Consider the following 18,465-nt stretch of genomic DNA (forward strand, 5'->3'; position numbering starts at 1 on the left):
GCCCATATTGGATCCTGCATATATCCTTAATTTGAGGTGTTCAGAAAAAATATTTAAAACTAAAAAGTGTAATAAATTACAATTTACTTCTCAAACTTGCACTGTTTTTTTTAAAAAAATATCCAATACAAGTTGAAAATAAGTGGTGAGCTACGTGAGAAATATGTTAACAGAGCAATATTAAGCATTGTTATGTATAATTTTGTTGCCTTCTGTTTGTGTAGTTTTAGTTCCCCCATCCACCCTCATGCTTGCTGGATGCCTGCCTCCCTTCTTTCCCTGAGATACAAAAATATTAAAATAGCAGGTGCCGAGTGCTAAAATAAAAAAGTGATTGGCAACAATTGTAGTTGTTGCAAACTGGAACAAATAATTGGGAATAAAAAAAAAATTCACATTTCCAGAAATAAATCTTGCTTCTAAGCAATCTGGTATTTTGGCTAAAGACAAAGATTTCAATGCCATTAGAGCATATTGCGCTTTATAAATAGGGTAATTAAAAATTAGAAAAAATTATTACTGATGTTTATTATTCTTCTGTGGAAATAATATGGCTCAACAAGTGAAAGCATCTGGTTGATCTTGTTTCAGTTTGGTAGCTAAGCCATTATGAACCTGGCTAGTACCTTGAATGGATAATTAAGAAATACCTAATCTATAGGTTGGGCTGGAAAATTAAAATAAACTCTGCAAGAAGGTTTTGATAAACAATTTCTGCATTATTGCCAAAATGAATACTTGAATGTGTCATTTAGAAGTTAAACCTGAGTTGAAGGATTTTTCTATGGATTATGAAAATAATCTAGTTATATGATTAATAGAGATAATTGATTTCAGAGTGTTATTTCTTGTATAAAATGGCACATGTAACCATCTATATATCTATCTGTTCCTCCAATATCTATGTACTGTACACCACTGATACAAATAACTATTTGGACTCTACAAGGAAGCATCTTTTCCTGTGTGTAGTTTCAGCTAGTTCAGCAGTCTTCAAACTTGACAGCTTTAGACTTGTGGGTTTCAGCTCCCAGAATTCTTCCTCTTGTCATGTTAGTTCAGGAATTGTGGGAGTTGAAGTTCACAAGTCTTAAAGCTGCCACGTTTGAAGACCCTTGAGCTAGATGAAAAACTCTCTGTGTGTGGGTGTGTATAGTACAGAGTTAATCTTTTTTCTCTCTAAATGTCTTACTTGCACCCACATTGCCATATTAAAAGATGAAAAATAACCTTCATCAGGTATTGACAAGAAGAACTGTGTTCAGATGGCACTTCTCTATTTTTTTCTACACAGACGTTTTATTTAAATAATTAAACAGATGTATGTGCTCTAATTGCTGATTTTTTTTCCTCATAGGTCTGCATTTAAATAAGTCTACAGTCTCTTATATGATCTGAGGTAAAATAACTGTTTGGGATACATATGATCTTTATTGGGCATGATGATCATACATGATATCTATTACAGATTATGTTTGGCTTAATATGTAAAATTCCTGATTATGGTTATAGATTTCCAAGTGTTTGAAATCCAAAAAAGTAAAAGGAAATTGTTCCCTACTTATTCAAAAGGATCCTTTTATGTTCTGGATTGGTTAGGTTAGTTTTACAATAAAAAAAACAAAAATAAAAACGAAGTGTACATCTTTTCATCAAGCATAAGAAAATTGTTGTGCTTTTCTGACAATTGTTTGTTAACTTCTATAGATGATTGCAACTACTGCTAGAAGTAACTGTTAGGAAACCACATATAACCTTTACATTTTTAGTTTAAAATGATAACTCATATAAGTCATAACTCAAAAATATCTGTTCCAAATAAGCATAAGATCTGATAGAACAAATGTAAGGGCTAAGTGAAGTTATGAAATATATATTCCTAAAATTCTGCAGTAATATTCCACTAATGAAAGCACATTTTCATTTGAAATTATTGGATACAAAAAATTATTTTCAAAATCCAATTATTATGTGTAGCATTGTTGAAGAGTATGCACATTTATAGTTTAATTTACTATATAAATGTAAATTTTGGGATGCTATATGTTAAGAAACATATGGAGCACTTTCTTATAATCCAAGACCAGATCATAAAAGTTGAAACAACTAAATGAAATTTTAAAATACAATAGAATCTTATTAAACAAATCACCTACTTCTGTCACCAGATTTGAATATACCATTAACAACATTAAATCATGAGTAAGTGAGATTCTCCACCGTATGAGCATGTTTAAAAGTGAGGTTTAGGTTCTGGATTTCTAACAAGCATTAGCTACTTGCAAGTCTAAATATAAACCCTAAACAATCAGTTCTTTGGGTGGAAGTTTATAATCTGAACAAGAAATTTATATTTACTATCATCCTTCAAAGTCATACCAAGTTATTTTATAAAACATTCATGAGGAAAAAAAGAAGCATCCTCTAAATAAAATTACATCAAATTCAGAGGCACTATAACGATGGCTATGCAGGTACTGCAAAGATGCTGAACAGCAGTTTTCATAAGCCCTGATCATTGATCATACTACTTGGAACTGATAATTGTCATCCAATAATGATTGGAAGTCCATTTGGAAGTCATCAACTTCAGAATAGGGTTCCCAACAGTTTTTGAAATAGGCCATAGTCTCCACAATCATCCCCGGAATTTTATCTCCAGAGTTATATGCCCTTTGCATTTGGAAATCTATTTACTTATCATGTAAGGGGTGACCTCACTTTTCTGAATTAAATGCTTATGTAATTACAACAGTATCCACACAAAAGTAGGAGATACCAGAACGTCAAGAGAGAAAGACAGAATTGGCAGGAAAAGGAAGATATTTTAGGTTGGGAAGGAACTAATGTAAGTTCTCCAGAAACAGTTCAGTAAAGACTGAGCAAGCTTATAAGTACAACACATAAAATAAGCATTCAGGGGAAAAAATGGAAAAATTACATTGGGGATTGAATGGTGTGGCTAGGAGCTGGCATGGCTGGCTAGAAAACAAAGAGAACCTCATACGGCAACTTATGTTGTAGGTGCCTTTTTGTCACTGTTAATGTAGCTATTGACCTAACCACTACTTTGCAAACGGTAATATTGTGCTTTTTGAAAATGGTGCTGTCTGATATAATTGGGGATATGCCTTGCCTCTTTTATCCTGAGGAGAAATGATGCATGGTATCGTTTTAATTTTGCTGTAGTTGTTGGAGAGGAACAATGTTCTCCCTCCTCTCAGGCAGTTGCTCCGCTTCTCGCTTTCTCTCAATTCCAGAAAGTGCTGCTCATATACAGGTGAAACTCAAAAAATTAGAATATCTCGCAAAAGTTCATTTATTTCAGTAATGCAACTTAAAAGGTGAAACTAATATAACAGATAGACTCATTACATGCAAAGCGAGATAGTTCAAGCTGTGATTTGTCATAATTGAGATGATTATGGTTTACAGCTCATGAAAACCCCAAATCCACAATCTCAGAAAATTAGAATATTGTGAAAAGGTTCAATATTCTAGGCTCAAAGTGTCTAATCAGCTAATTAAGCCATAACACCTGCAAAGGGTTCCTGGATCTTTAAATGATCTCTCAGTCTGGTTCAGTAGGAATCGCAATCATGGGAAAGACTGCTGACCTGACAGTTGTGCAGAAAACCATCATTGACACCCTCCATAAGGAAGGAAAGCCTTAAAAAGTAATTGCAAATGAAGTTGGATGTTCCCAATGTGCTGTATCAAAGCACATTAATAGAAAGTTATGTGGAAGGATTCAATCTTGGCTGGAAAAAAAATCCTTTCTTCCAGATAAACCTTTTACATTCAGCAGCATGATATAATGAACATCTGGGTGGCCTCAAGGGAAGGCAAAAAGCACTCTCCCATTACAGCTCAGGTGTCAGAACTGGAGCCTATCACTTCAGTGAGATGGGAGAACTAAAAGCCACTGAATATTTACAAGTTCTTTGGCATTAATGAAATGCCACAATCATATTTTTTTTTTTGCTTTTGGAATAATAGATGTTCAGTAGAGATCCAACAAATAGGTATTGCAATTTACCCATGTTTCATTTTTTTTTAACTTTTGGTTTTAGTATTTTTTGAATTCTGTTCTTTTCTAGATATGCTTATTAGAAATGTGTGAATTATAAAGTCCTGTTAGAAAAATATCAAGCTGTTGTCCCATTGGCACATTGATTTACATGTTGAACAGGAATATATTGGAGTCAGATTTGTGTGGTTAATCTTTGGAAAGTTCAACAATTTCAAAAAAAAAAAAGTTCAACTCTGAGCAACATGCATGAAAATAAAGTTATCTCAAGACTTGGGATTTCTCATACAAACCTACAGAGAGGGCAAACTCTCAGTTGACTATATCCTAAAGGTCTCAAATGACATGCAAGGAAATAGCACAAGTAATCTAAATAATCTTAGAGCTAATCTTTGTGCAATATTATAATAATGCAGATTACAATATTGATTTTTAAAAAGAAGAATGTTCCATATGATGGTAAAAACAAAACCAATGTCACTATGTCTATTTAGTCAGAAAATGCAATATCTTCTATTGTTATCCTGTGATTTTAGTGACACCCCCCCCCCCATTCTCATTGGTGGAATCTGCACTTTGAGCCTTCTGCTCTTAAGTTAAAATGTAAACCACTCATTCTTGAACTAGTACATGACCACAGACCCATGGTCATAGCGACTGCAACAGTTTTCCAAAATGTTTGGAACACCCTATTTTTAGAAATGGACTGTTCCGGTTGCAAATAGCTTGTGTTTTCCCACCAATAAGAGTGTATGCAACATCTCACTTGTTTGAGTTATTTGGTGTTTTCTGAAGCAGCATTTGAATTTGAGTTGCGGTCATTTTGACCGCAGATCTTTGTTAACATATTTTTTTTAATGTCAGGGCCACGTTTTCTGCCAAAAAGAGTGCAATTTGGTGATTCAAACTTCTAAGAAAGTGTTCTAACATGGTATGAAGAAACAGAGGGTGATCTGAGTGAAGTGTAATGGACGATGAGGCACCCACCACTGCCACTGATTCTGACATCAGCGATGAAGAAGCTCCCAATGAAATTGATGACCAGGTACAATCTATGTCATACAATAGTTTATATGGCAAGAACAAATTCAAATGGTCTTCTGAACCTTTTGGAATCAATAGATCCAGAACGTCTAGTCACAATATTGTAGTGCAATTACCTGGATTATGGCCAGCAGTTAGAGTGGTCATTATGACCTCATGTCTGTAATACCGTAGCAGAAATTGTACATATGTAGTTAAGGGCTAGCAAAGAATTTATACTAGCATGACTTTTGCTAACATCACTACTGATCCTTAACCTGCCTTTATTGTGACTTGTTTGGAAGATAGTGCTGTCCTAATTTGTGTATGCAGAGCCATAATAAGTAAAGCAATTTGTTCAACCAGCTCAACCATTCAACCAATTATGATGCTGTAACAAGAATGAGATGGTTCTTGTAGATGTTTATATCATCTAGGTTTCTTCTTCTGCCTCCTTCTCAAACTCCCCTCTATCATAATCTGAACGAAATGATTTTTTTTTCTTTTAAAAAAAGGCACAGTAGCAAGAAATCATGGAGGGAACGACTTCCAAAATAGCGCTTTCCTTTCTTGGATTAGGCAAAAATGGCCAACTGCCAGTTTCCTTTGTCTGTTCAGCAGATGACCAGGAAACAGGTTAGTCCTGCTTTCTACTATTATGCTATTTCAGAATTACATTATTTCATTACTGAGATTTCAATTTTCCTATAGAGTTTCCCCAAATACTTCAAGGTGCAGACTGCAGACCAAGAGTGTTCTTGGCATTAACAGAGGTTTTCTAGACTAGGATCAGCGGTTTTCTATGTAACCCTGCAGGACACATCCAAGCAGATGGCCTACAATCTTCCAGGGCTCCTGATAAAACCTTTAACAAATTCTGCAAAGATTATGCCGTTCACCACTTTTTGAAGGAACACTGAGTGAAAAGAAAGTGGAAGAGATCAGCAACACTAAATGTGCCACCCCTACCAGATGAAGAGCTGAGCAGTTTGGCAGAAACAAGGATTAATTTTGGGGGGAACACTTTTCAAGTAGGAAGGTCCAGAAAAGACCAGTGGCTGTGGAGAATGTGCTGCTTACTTCCTCCAAACCCCTTGCCAAAAATTGCACAATGCAACATTCTTCCTGAATGGAAAGATTGGGCACACACTGTGGGCAATTCTGAAGCTATCCAGCCTGGGCACAGTTTGGCTAGCATTGGAGAAAAATGTGGAGAGGCAACCTCTTAAGCAGCAGGGGCCTGAAGCAGTTTGAGGCTGACCAAATTGCTCTGTGGAGTCAAATCAAGTGAGTTCTTGCTGGAGATACCTTGGAGATACAAATTATTCAGTGAGTCAAGTCTGTTCATTTCAGTGGCTCACTCCATAGTATTCTAATTCTAATCCTTTCCCCGATTTGAAAAAAAAAAGCAAACATTTTTTGAAGGAATTTGAATAACAACCTGCTATAAAAAGGTAATATTAGCCTCATTATTAGAGATAAATCAGCCATTCCTGGCAATTACTATATGCTCCATTATAATTTTTCATAATCACAGGAAATATGCAATCTTTCTGTATACAGAAAGATCCTCAGTAGCAAAACTCATTTGATTTCATATAGCACTGAACAATAAAATTAAAAGCAACTTCCTCTAATATAAGAAGTCAGAAAAAAATTCAAGAGAGGCCTGTGGAGAAGAAATGATCCCTTAGAGAAAATTTACAGGCCCACAGAGACTCCATTCCCATAACAGAAAGAGGCAGTGTATTCTATAATTGAAGAGGGTAATGTCTTATTACTAGAGTTTATTGGTTTGAAGTTGCAACAAATGAGCCAGCATTGGTTATTTTAATGACTTCAGTCTTTGTAAAAATCTTGCCATTATTATCTTGAAAATATGTGAAAGGGTCTTTTTTTGAGGGGGGAACTGGGAGGGATGATGTTAATTAAACAACATGGACTGTGCTGCTTTATGGATCAGCCTAGTATTTTGTTTTCCCTTTGACTTCTCTTTCATAATCTATTAACTGTGTCCCGGTGGCCTACATATCTTCTTTATTTAGGGGGTCATTTGAAAGACCCAATGATTTTTATATAAATGCAAAGCACTCAATAATGCCATTTGCATTTACACTTTATTCCATTTCCTTAGGACTCACAAAAGCAAGGTTGTTTATGGTCTGCATTTTCTGGGATCATAATTTCGACTTGCCACATTTCTGCAGACTTTCAGATTCTGTTTATGTCTCCCTTCCTACCTCCCACCAAATAATTCAAAGTAGATGCTCAGCAGCTGAGCTTATTTTAAAAAAGCTGGTGGAACTTCAAAGGGAACAAATCAACCCTTTTATGTATAATATGAATCCTGAGATACAATATCATGCTCTGAAAGCGTAGGAAACTTTTATCACTTTTCCTCTAAAGTGGATAAAATTATCACTGTCATTCATTAGCATATCTGAAGAAAATCTATGAACTTCAGCAATCTAATAAAAAAAAAAAAGCTTCTACCAGTGGTCAGTTTAGGATTGCATTAAGTGAAGGGGTAGGCAAATACTATTGGAGGGGTGAATAGATAATTTTCAACTTTCTGACCTTGGAGATAACATGGTAATGTCGCAAAAAAAAAAAAGACATTGATTTTGTAAGAGAGGTTAATTTGTGGACTAAAGTGGAGGTCCTTTAAAAATCTCTCATCTACTCTAATTCTGTAAAAAAAATCCCCAGATCATCCCTGTGCTTTTAGGTTCAGAGCTGGAGTTTAGAGGGATTTATGATAGAACTTGGAGAAGTTTGTCTCCCAGGTACCTCCTCTTTCCACTCCTACTGTTTATTTATAAGCAAACATAATTTAAATATTGAAGAACCTTACAATATCAGAACTCTTTAGAATACAGTTTTGGGGTGAGGTAGAAATGAAGTTCTGGTGTCAGAGCACTGAACTAGGATTTGGAAAGTCCATATATAAATGTCCCATCAACCATAAAGCCATTTTGTTTGATTTGGTTCTATATCTTAGCTATCTTCCAGTATGGTTGGGATGATGAAACAGAGAATATATTATGATGTCCTTTTCTCCTGGAGTGAAGGCAAGGTATAGAAGTTACAAATAGAAAATGTAGATTCTCTGTCTGACATAAGATCATTGGAAAAATGTTTCTAGAAGTCCAATGTAGAATTTCAGGATCTCCATCTCTCTCCCTTTGTGAGACATAATAGGTTTTACTTCTGATTTTCTCTTTCTGGTGCAGGTACATACATGCACACCCATTTTTTAAAAGAAATCCTTTGCTGGAAGGATTAGTCACTTTCCCCACCTTCTTCTTATTTCTGGAGAAAGCATCAACCACCCATCCAAAGCCATTATTCAAGGATCTCACAAATGAAAGATGATATGGCCAAAACCAGCAGCTCATAACCATAATTTCTGTAGCTTCAATTATTTGTTTGTTGAAGACAGAAGTGATTAAACTCCTTAAGCTTTAGAAAATGTGTTCCAGCTTTCTAGTATGAAACGTACTTTAATCTTCTTCTTCTTCTTTTTTCAGCGTTTGTCTCGCGCCGGGCGAGGTCCGCTAATGTCCTTGAGTACTGCTTCCACACCTTTCTGTCTGCCACGTGTGTCGGGTCTGCCTTCGCGATCTCTAGATCGGCCTTGATCGTGTCCATCCAGCGTTGTTTAGGTCTACCACGCGGTCTCGCTCCTCCGACAGTCACCTTCATTACAGATTTGATGATGGATTCTTCCTTGGCGCGGCCCACGTGGCCGAACCATCGTAGCCGGGACTGCCTCATGACCGTGGGGATGGGCACGACGTTGAACCGTCTACGCACTTCTTCGTTCCTGACGCGATCGAGTAGGGTGAGGCCTACCGACCATCGGAGCATTCGCATCTCCATTATCTGGAGTCTGCTTTCGACTTCTTTGGTCGTCGGCCAGCACTCTGCGCTGTATATGGCCACGGGGCGCACCACAGAGTTATAGATTTTCGCCTTCAGGCGCATCGGCATCTTCTTGTCACAGAGGACGCCCGTGACGGACTTCCATTTGCCCCACGTACTTTAATCCTAGTATGTTATTACTGTTTTTTGTTGTTGTTACATCTCTTTCATTGGAAATTCTGTTCTACTCACTTCTACCTTTTTAAGTTAAAAGATAACATTTATTCGAGCTATTTTTTAACAAATGTCTAAGCCATCGCAAACAGCACATAAAACCAAATTATTTAGAGAGGCTAGAAATAAGAGCATTCCTATTCAGCTTTTCTATTTTTAAAGAACCATTGTTAAAAGCTTTCCATGGAACAAATTTCTCCCACTTTTGAATCATATGTTCAAAGTGTTGTTTGCTCATTAATCACATAATTCTGTATCCTATTTGAAATTAATAAGCATTCAAGTCTCCAGCATGGTGCACATTTTTATAATAGTTCAGAAGGTTGAAAGTGCCCATAAATCAAAGCAAGGAAATCAAAACAAGAAAGCAAGAAAACTGTAAAAGTTTATAATGCCTGGAGTATAGCCAAAACTATCATTAAAATTGTAAATTTTTGTCACTCAATAGATAGCAATGTAAAACACTGAATAAATCAATTCATAAGCCTTGTATAAATCTAAGTAACAACATCCATTTTGCAGCTACCCAGAGCATTAACATTGGGGTTTTTTTTAATTGAAAACATATTTACAGGATTTTTAAAAATATATTGGTACAGACAGGATAAGATTCCATAGAAACCAACAGTTCTCCAGTGTAATGCCTTTGTTATGTTCATAAGAAATAATACTACGAAATATTAGTGGTTAAAAATGCCAATTTCCTTTCATTATATAGAGGTCTGCGGTGGAAATGATAACCATCCTTTTTAAACAGTGTTTTATTTATTATTATGAACATGAAATAAAATGCATAATGTGCCAGCAACTTGATCAACAGGCTGCCTGGGAACCCAGCCTGTTATAAGGACAGATTAAAGTGACATTCTGTCATGGCTGACAAATCCCAAATTGAACTTACACTTAAAAACTGTTTATATGTGTAAATTTGCTTTGATCTGAAAATGCCTATCCGCCAATGCTGGAATCCATATAGAATGCTGGGTGAGCCACATTCACATTCATTTGTAACAACTTGGGATAGTTGAATTTTCCCAGCCTACCCACTTCTCTTCCCACGTTTCGTCATTGCAATTTAAAATCACAATGGATAGAAACTCTTCCAAATAACCCTTCCGAAACTATAACAGAACAGACCGCCTCTTCCTGCTTGCAAAAGATATCATATTTAATAGTAACATATAGTAAACTCTACCCTATAGCTGATATTGTTGTGAACTTAAAGTTGTTTTTTCAGTTTCAGGTTCAAAGACATTCACCCATGTTCTGAGATATCATAAATAGGTAGTGTCTGAAATATTACATGTCTATAATAATTTAGTATATTGCAAGTCTATTTCAACTGCAGAGTAATCGAGACGCTTCACTGCGATTTCAGGTTTCTGTTTATACCCAGTAAAAGTAAGCATATGTCTGTAAAGAATAATGGGGATAAATCATGAGAAGTGGCTTCAGGAAAAGGGGAAAAGATAAGGCATGGATTTTTGGGTTGAAAATATCTTCCAATCAGTGGTAGGATTCAATTTTTTTTTACTACCAGTTCTGTGGGCATGGCTTGGTGGATGTGGCAAGGGAAGGATACTGTAAAATCTCCAGTCAGAGGTGGTATTTGCTGGTTCTCTGAATTACTCAAAATTTCCACTATCAGTTCTCCAGAACTGGTCAGAACCTGCTGAATACACTTCTGCTTCCAATGTACCAAAGAAAGTAAGACAGTGAAACATAATGCAAAGGAATTCTTTCATTTTAAAACTGTTTTCTTCATTCATAATGAATGTCCCCTAGACTGGAATACACATTCAGTCCAGCAATACATAGACTTTCTGGTAGTATAGGGGCTGCTTGATCCAACATTATTATTACGTTTAATATTTACAAGAAACAAAAAGGCTGAGCAAATACACCAAAGCTCTATACTGTTTGTTTGAACATCACATATAGTTTGATCTAGTGGTTAAGGCACTAAGTTAGAAATCTAGGAGACCCTGAGTTCTGCTCCTGTCTTAAGCATGAAATCCACCTGGTAATATTGGGCCAGTCATTCTCTTTCAGCTCACCTCACAGGGTTGTGGGGAAAATAGGAGGAGGAATGGATATTAGCTCTGTTTGCCACTTTGAGTTGTTTATAAAAAAATAAATAAAGCTGGTTAAAAAAAATCTTAAAAGTACCATATTTTTGGAGCCTTTACTAAGGACAAGTGCTTGAAACATGCAAATCCAGGAAAAGTGTTTTTTAACATCAGTGACCTTAAGGCCTGTGGACTTCAACTTCCAGAATTCCCCAATCAGTATGTTGTCAATGAGATTGAGAAACACTGATCTATATTTTGAAATCTGTACTCGTGACAGAAAAGGATAGTGAAACCAAAGGTCTGTAATCATTAAATAAGAGGTTTGCCATGAAAAGATATTCTATCTAGATAATCTATGAACTGACATGAATCTATATAGATGGTCTGATTTTAGTAATGGCATTAAATATGCTGAAAAGTATGAGCCACACCAGAAGGATGGGGCATGTGTTCCCTTGAGGCTCTGCCCTCAATGCTGCAATACAGGTCAGGTCAGTTTCAATGAGACTGGAATGATTTATAAAACCACTCAGGGTATTACTATTGTCTCTGTTTTATCCAGTTTTAAATCCCACTTTAGGGCTACTTTCATCATGACAAATTTCTTAATGTAAGAAACCCAATTATTACAATGTTTGGTGACCATGTGAAAGTTATCACATCTGGTAAAAAGATGCAATATTGCATGGGTATCACACACATCCAGGACAAATGATAAATGCATTTCCTGATCGTTATGAGTAACATCCCTTTTTAAGAGGATTTTTATGGGGGAAGGAGAGGGAGAACAACCTCCTGCCAAATTTTTCGTTGCTCTCCAAATACCATTCTGAATGCAATTACTGGTCTGCAGATGAGATGTCTAGGAGCCTTAACAAAGGGTATTCATCTTCATCCATGCTGTCTTTTCATTCATGTATTTGCTAATGTGACACCATTAGGGTACAGAAGTGTCCCATTTCCTTCTGTCCCTTATCTCATTTCAGGCGTGAATACCAGCATGCTATCACCATTTGCCCCACTGGTTTTTCTGGTGCTATCAGAGTGTTTGATGAAGTTGGCAATGAAGAGACATTCTTTCTCATCTTCTTTCATGTTCACAACAGGCTTGAATCTGTTGCTTTGGCTGTTTCATGTATTCCAACACATTCATTAATCACAGTGTAAGACACTTCCCTGTTTATGTTTCCACTTTACTCCAAAGAGCAGCCAGAGAGAAATATCACAAGAATGCAGGATTGTGGGGAGAAAGGAAAGGAAAGAAAGGAAGGGAAAGATGTCCACACTTAGAGAACAGCCCTTCACTGCTTTAAGCTTATCCTGGTCTGTTTTATTCTTGGAAAGGAGAGTTAAAATAATAATCAGAAGACTTACTAGCTCATTATAATTTCGGTCCTGGTTTTCCACTGATAATGTACTGTACATGTGAAAAAAGTGCATTAGATTCTGGGTCAGGAATTTAAATGTATTTTCCAGAGACAAGAAGAACCACAACATGATGCTGTTCCTATTAAGGTCAAATCTGACTACGTAAGAAATGCTAATCCCCAGTTTAATCTGGGTGTCTGTTTCTCCACCTTGAGTTGCAATAAATCTAGAAAGACTGACAAGAGGTGTAACAAATTGCCTGCAGCTTCATTTGGGTTAGGCATAATCTCTCAAATATCTTTGCCAGTTAAGAAACTGAACAATCTTACTGTTAGCCAAGACTAAACAAGCCACTGAATCAAACCAATTTGGATATGCTAAAATTGATCCAAACAATGTATGTACTTGCAAGTATTAGAATCATTAAATTAATAACTTCGAAAAGAACTTAGAATACATCTAGGCTATCCTCAGGTGAATTCAACATCTATTTCAGGATAGAGCTTCAACATCCTAACATATGCACAGATCATGGTTTGCTGGGATACCTTTAGGGAAACAGAGTACAGGGCAGTTATTTCAGTTTTGAGACAGTATTTACCATCAGGAAGTTTATCCAAACTTTTAGTTAAAATGCATCGTCCAGAGAGGATCACTCAAGGGTTTTAGTTCTGCCTAATGGAGGAGGATGATTAAATCTTCCTTTCCCCAGGATGACAGCCTGTAAGATATTTGCAGAGTGTTTTCATCAGTCTTCTTCTGACTAAACCCAGCTTTTCAATCACTTTAATATGTCTATTTTTCTATTTCTCATTATCCTCGTCGCACTTCTCTGACTATAATTCAGTTTGTCTGTGTTATTCCATCCTCCTTTTTTCAAATACAACCTTATCTGCATTACAGCAGGCCAGAACATTTACAGTCTTGTGATAAGGACCTAATGTTCTTCAAGGAACCCTTCATATTGACATTGAACCTCTAATTCCTCAATCCAAACCTTTCCTAATGAAACCATCAAGAGCAATTCTTCTTCTTTGAAGAACTCTCTGACATGAGCCAAAGCATTGAGAGACCAGCTAATGTTCTCACTTGAAGCTATTGACATAGGCCTTTACAACTATAACTAAAAGTTATATCTGATCAATAACTAGAGTAAAGAGGGTTAATTAAAACAAGGGTATTGACATACGGAATTGATTTTTATTTTCTACAGTTTTGCTAAAATAACAAGAGGCTTAAGCCTAAATACTAATATAAGCCATCATGTTTTGACTTTCTTTGCATCTTATTCTGTATAACTTTACAGAGATATTTGTTAAAGCTTGGCATTTATTGTAATAATTGGGAAAACAGGCATAAGAGGGTATACTGGAAAAGACTGCTTAATGAGAAAAATGTGCGCCAAATACAATTGAGTCATATCCCAGTAAAGGACATTTATCATGCTGTTTCTATAAATGCAGACAACTTGTATTCTAAATGTTTTTCATTTGCATCTTCTCATCTTTGCTTTTTTTGTTGAATGTACAGCTAATATCTGCTTTGATGTTGATTTTAAATGTTATGTCTTCTTTTGTATCAGAGATCATAATTAATTTTAATAAAGATATGATTATTCTATAAACATTAGAAGTTCAGTGCCTTCATTGCATCTTCGATGCTGAAAGCTACTAAATATAACTTCCACATACTAATATGTTCATCTATCAGTTGTAATAGATAATCTTTCATTGAAAGGCCTAATTAGCCAATTTGGCATCATGGTGAAGGGGTGCTGCTGAGACCCAAATCTACACCAAATCACTGGATTACTCTGGGTAGTAACTCTCAACTCAATCTTTTTTCACATAATTATTGTGGGGAAAACTGGAAAAAGAGAGAGCACAGGAAATGAAATCTTGAGCTGCTGAACAAAAGACGGATCAAATAAATCAATACATAAGCAGATTTAAACCAGGACTGGACAATTTATGGTGGTAAAAGTCACATTTACCATGGGGGAAATCATTAAATTGGGGCTATCAAATTTAATCTACAATAGGCTTCCTAGGGTTTTTTGAGACTGGAAGTAAGATTTGCTGTTTTCTACTTTTTGTCAGGCAGCATTTCCCCACTGATTTCAAGATAGGTCCACAAAATACATGAGATTTTAAATATTTCTATAAAGAAAATGCAAATAAATCCAACATTATTTTTTCAAAAAGGAGTTGCATCATGTAATTTTAAATACAAAAGTTCTACCTTACAGAAATATATGTCATGAAAGAAGAATATCAGGGAAATTACATATATATATATGTACATATATACATATATATACATATATGTGTGTGTGTGTGTGTGTGTGTGTGTGTGTTTTCTTAAGTTTTCGCAGGTACTTACATGTATGGCATTCAGTTTTGTTCTATAGAAGCCTGATGATGGCAGATGAGATTCTGCCGAAACGTTGCTACAACTTTAAAAGCACAATTACAATGACGTGGGAAAATACATACATATATGGTATTCAGCTTTGTTCGGGTATTTTCCCACATCATTATAGTTGTGCTTTTAAAGTTGTAGCAACATTTCAGCAGAATCTCATCTGCCATCATCAGGCTTCTGTATTGTGTTCGTCTGTGAGTCAGACTTTCCCAGCCAACACTATACAGAAGCCTGAAGATGTCAGAAGAGATTCTGCCGAAACGTTGCTACAACTTTAAAAGCACAACTATAATGATGTGGGAAAATACCCGAACAAAGCTGAATACCATACATATAAATACCCGTATGTATGTATGTATATTCAGCAACTCAGGTTAATATTAATTTAATAAAATAGTTTATTTATTGTTCCATAAACAAGTAGAACCCTTCATAAAAGGCTTGAAATATAGTATCTTGTTTGTTTTTATATATATTGTTAGAAGAGATTATTTGTGGGTCAAAATTGAACTGTGGTGCTCTCTGAGTTTTGTGGGTTTCCTGCGTTTCAAGCTAATACTGATGATATTATCTAATTTGGACCGCACACTTTAAATATATTATTTAATTTATTGAACAATGTTTTCAAAATATTTGCTTTTTTGTGCAGACTAAAATGGGAAAAAATGTCAAACTAGATTAGTTTTCTTTTGAAGTTGGGAGAGGCAGGTGGATGGAAAGAAGGGGGAGAGAGATGCTAGTGCCCTAAAATAAATAAATATGTCTACTATTATTAAAATATTTAAACAAGAAAATAAAAGCCAACTCAAACTGATAGAAAATAAGAAAGAAAAAAGAAATCAAAACCTGAAAAAAGAAAAAAGCTAAAGCAAAATAGATAATAAAGAAGTGGATTCTGCTATTTTTTCACTGCCATTATAAGCAGGGGTGGGCTGCTGGGGGTTTGCAGGGGTTTGAGAGAGCCCAGGGGTGGGATTCAAATTTTTTAATTGGTTCTGTGGGTGTGGCTTAGTTGGTGGGAGTGGCTTGGTGGTCATGTGACTGGCTGGCCGTGGCCAATTCAAAATCACTCACATTGAGGCACACATCTCCTCACCTGGCCTCTCATGACTATGGGGATGCTGCAACAGTCGTAACTGTGAAAAATGATTATAAGTCACTTTTTTCAGTGTCATTGTAACTTTGAATGGTCACTCCACACAAGCAAAGTACCACTAAAAGAGGGAAAAAACTTCAGAGAAGTTCCTGAGACAGGAAGTCTAGTCCTGCCAAGAATGTAATCAGGGTTAACAGAGAGGCAGTTTCTGTAAGCAACACCAGAATGTTTCCTTCCTGCCTTCTTTACAGGATTAGGCCAGTAATTTCTTCTAACAACCAGTTCTCTGAACTGCTTAGAATGTTAACAACTGGTTCTACCAAGTAGGTGCGAACTGGTAGGATCCCACCCCTGAGAGAGCCCCTAGATAAGGTTCTGTGAAGTTCGGAGAACCCCCATATCCCACTCCTGACTGGCCCTGCCCACCCCACCCCACCCCTCCCAGGAGTCCCCACACAGTCCATTTTGGATGCAGTGAATGCACGGAGGCTTGGGGAGGACAAAAAAAATGGCCTCCCAGAAGTTCAGGGAGGCTGGAAATGGGCCTGTTTCACACTTCCAGAGAGCCTCCGGAGCCCAGGGAGCCAATTTTCACCCTCCGTGAACTTCGAGTAAAGCCTCTGGAGCTTGGGGAGGGCAAAAACACACCACTGCCATGGTGCAGAAGGCCAACTAGGTCACACCCACCATGGCCATGCTCACACAGCAGCCAGGCAGAGAACCCTTTGCTAAAATTTTTGAAGCCCACCCGATTATAAGTACGCATATATATTTGACCATATTATCTAAAGTGATATATTGCTCTTTCTACTATATCTAATTACCAAATCATAAATTACAAGTTCATTATTTTTCACTTCTTCCAGCCCATAGTATCGATAATGCCTTTTCTCTAATTAAAGAGGCTAATTTATCCATTTCAGCACATTATGTCAACTTTACTCACCATTTCTCCATAGTTGGTAATGTCAAAACTTTCCAGCCTTGTGCATAATCTCACTTCTGTGGCCATGTATTGAAACAATCTCCTATGGATTTTTAAAAATCTATTTATCCACTAATCCTAAAAGGAAATGTTCTGGCTTCAACTGAATATTGAACTGTAAAATTCTCTGTATCGACTATGTATTTGGACCCACTTTTTCAAAGCTTTTTCATATGTTCCCCAAGCATGATAAAAATGTCCTTTCATGTTGTTTACATTTCCAATATATATTCTAGATAACGTCTCTGGTATCTTTACCAACGATAATCATTTTATAAAAATTCTTTTTGAAATCATAATATAATATAAATGTCAATCCTTTTAGCCACTTATTGATCCTTATATTATAAAATTCTAAGCTGACTTTATCATACGTTATTTAACTTATTCTTCCTCTATTTTAAAAGTTTATATATTTTAGCAATTTACCTTCATCATCAGCACACAATTATATTCAAAATTCTAAACTATTCTGCTCTGTACTATAAGTCTTATCCTTTTCGAACTTATAATTAAATAAGTTTCAATTCCATAATGATGTTAGTTTGACTTTTGGTGCACCTTTCTGTGATTTCCTTGTTTCTTTTATGTGTTTAATCTACCAAATTCTGGTATAATTACTTCTTTTGGTACAACTTGCAATACATCTTGAGAATATTTAACAGAAATATCATAATGTGTTAGTGATAAATTTGAAGTGATATTCACAGTATGAAATGTGAATGTTTATATAGTCTTTGATTGATTCTCCTGGAGTTCAAACTAATTAGAAATAAAGTTTATGTGAGGTGAGCAATGAAGCAGTGATCACTCTGGCATTCAGGAGAAAACAAAAACAAAAAAACAAAAAAACCCACACACAAATTATTTGTACCTGCAATTTTCTGAAACAGTTGATAATTTTTGCTTATTTAATGAACTGGGATAAATCATTAGTACATATATTTGGCATATTTGCAAGTCTTTCAATATGCCGCTTTCATTTTTGCATTCTGGAGAGAAGCATTTCTTTTTTTCTATTCCAATTCTTTGCTAAAAAGATCTTTATTTAATATGTGCAATTAAAAATTATGTTATGATCTTGCTTGCTTGAGGCTTCCTTTGCTTCTTTATCTGAATGCAAAAAATGGTTTTCAGATAACATATTCTTTTATTTTTGTTCATCACCTAGTGTTCTGCTGGTTATATGGTTATATTTATATGGTTATAAAAATAAAATAAATAATAAATAAAATAAGCATTAGCTCTGTTTAAAGGACAGCTCTTCCTATTCAAGGTAGACAATGAACTAAGATTAGCATGTAACAAATTGAAGCAATCTAATTGAACAGAGGCTCTTAAGATAGCATAGTAGAAAGGTGTGTTTTGT

Source organism: Pseudonaja textilis, chromosome 8, assembly GCF_049901715.1.
Source record: "Pseudonaja textilis isolate UNSWEBS1 chromosome 8, rPseTex1.2, whole genome shotgun sequence".
Lineage (NCBI taxonomy): Eukaryota > Metazoa > Chordata > Lepidosauria > Squamata > Elapidae > Pseudonaja > Pseudonaja textilis.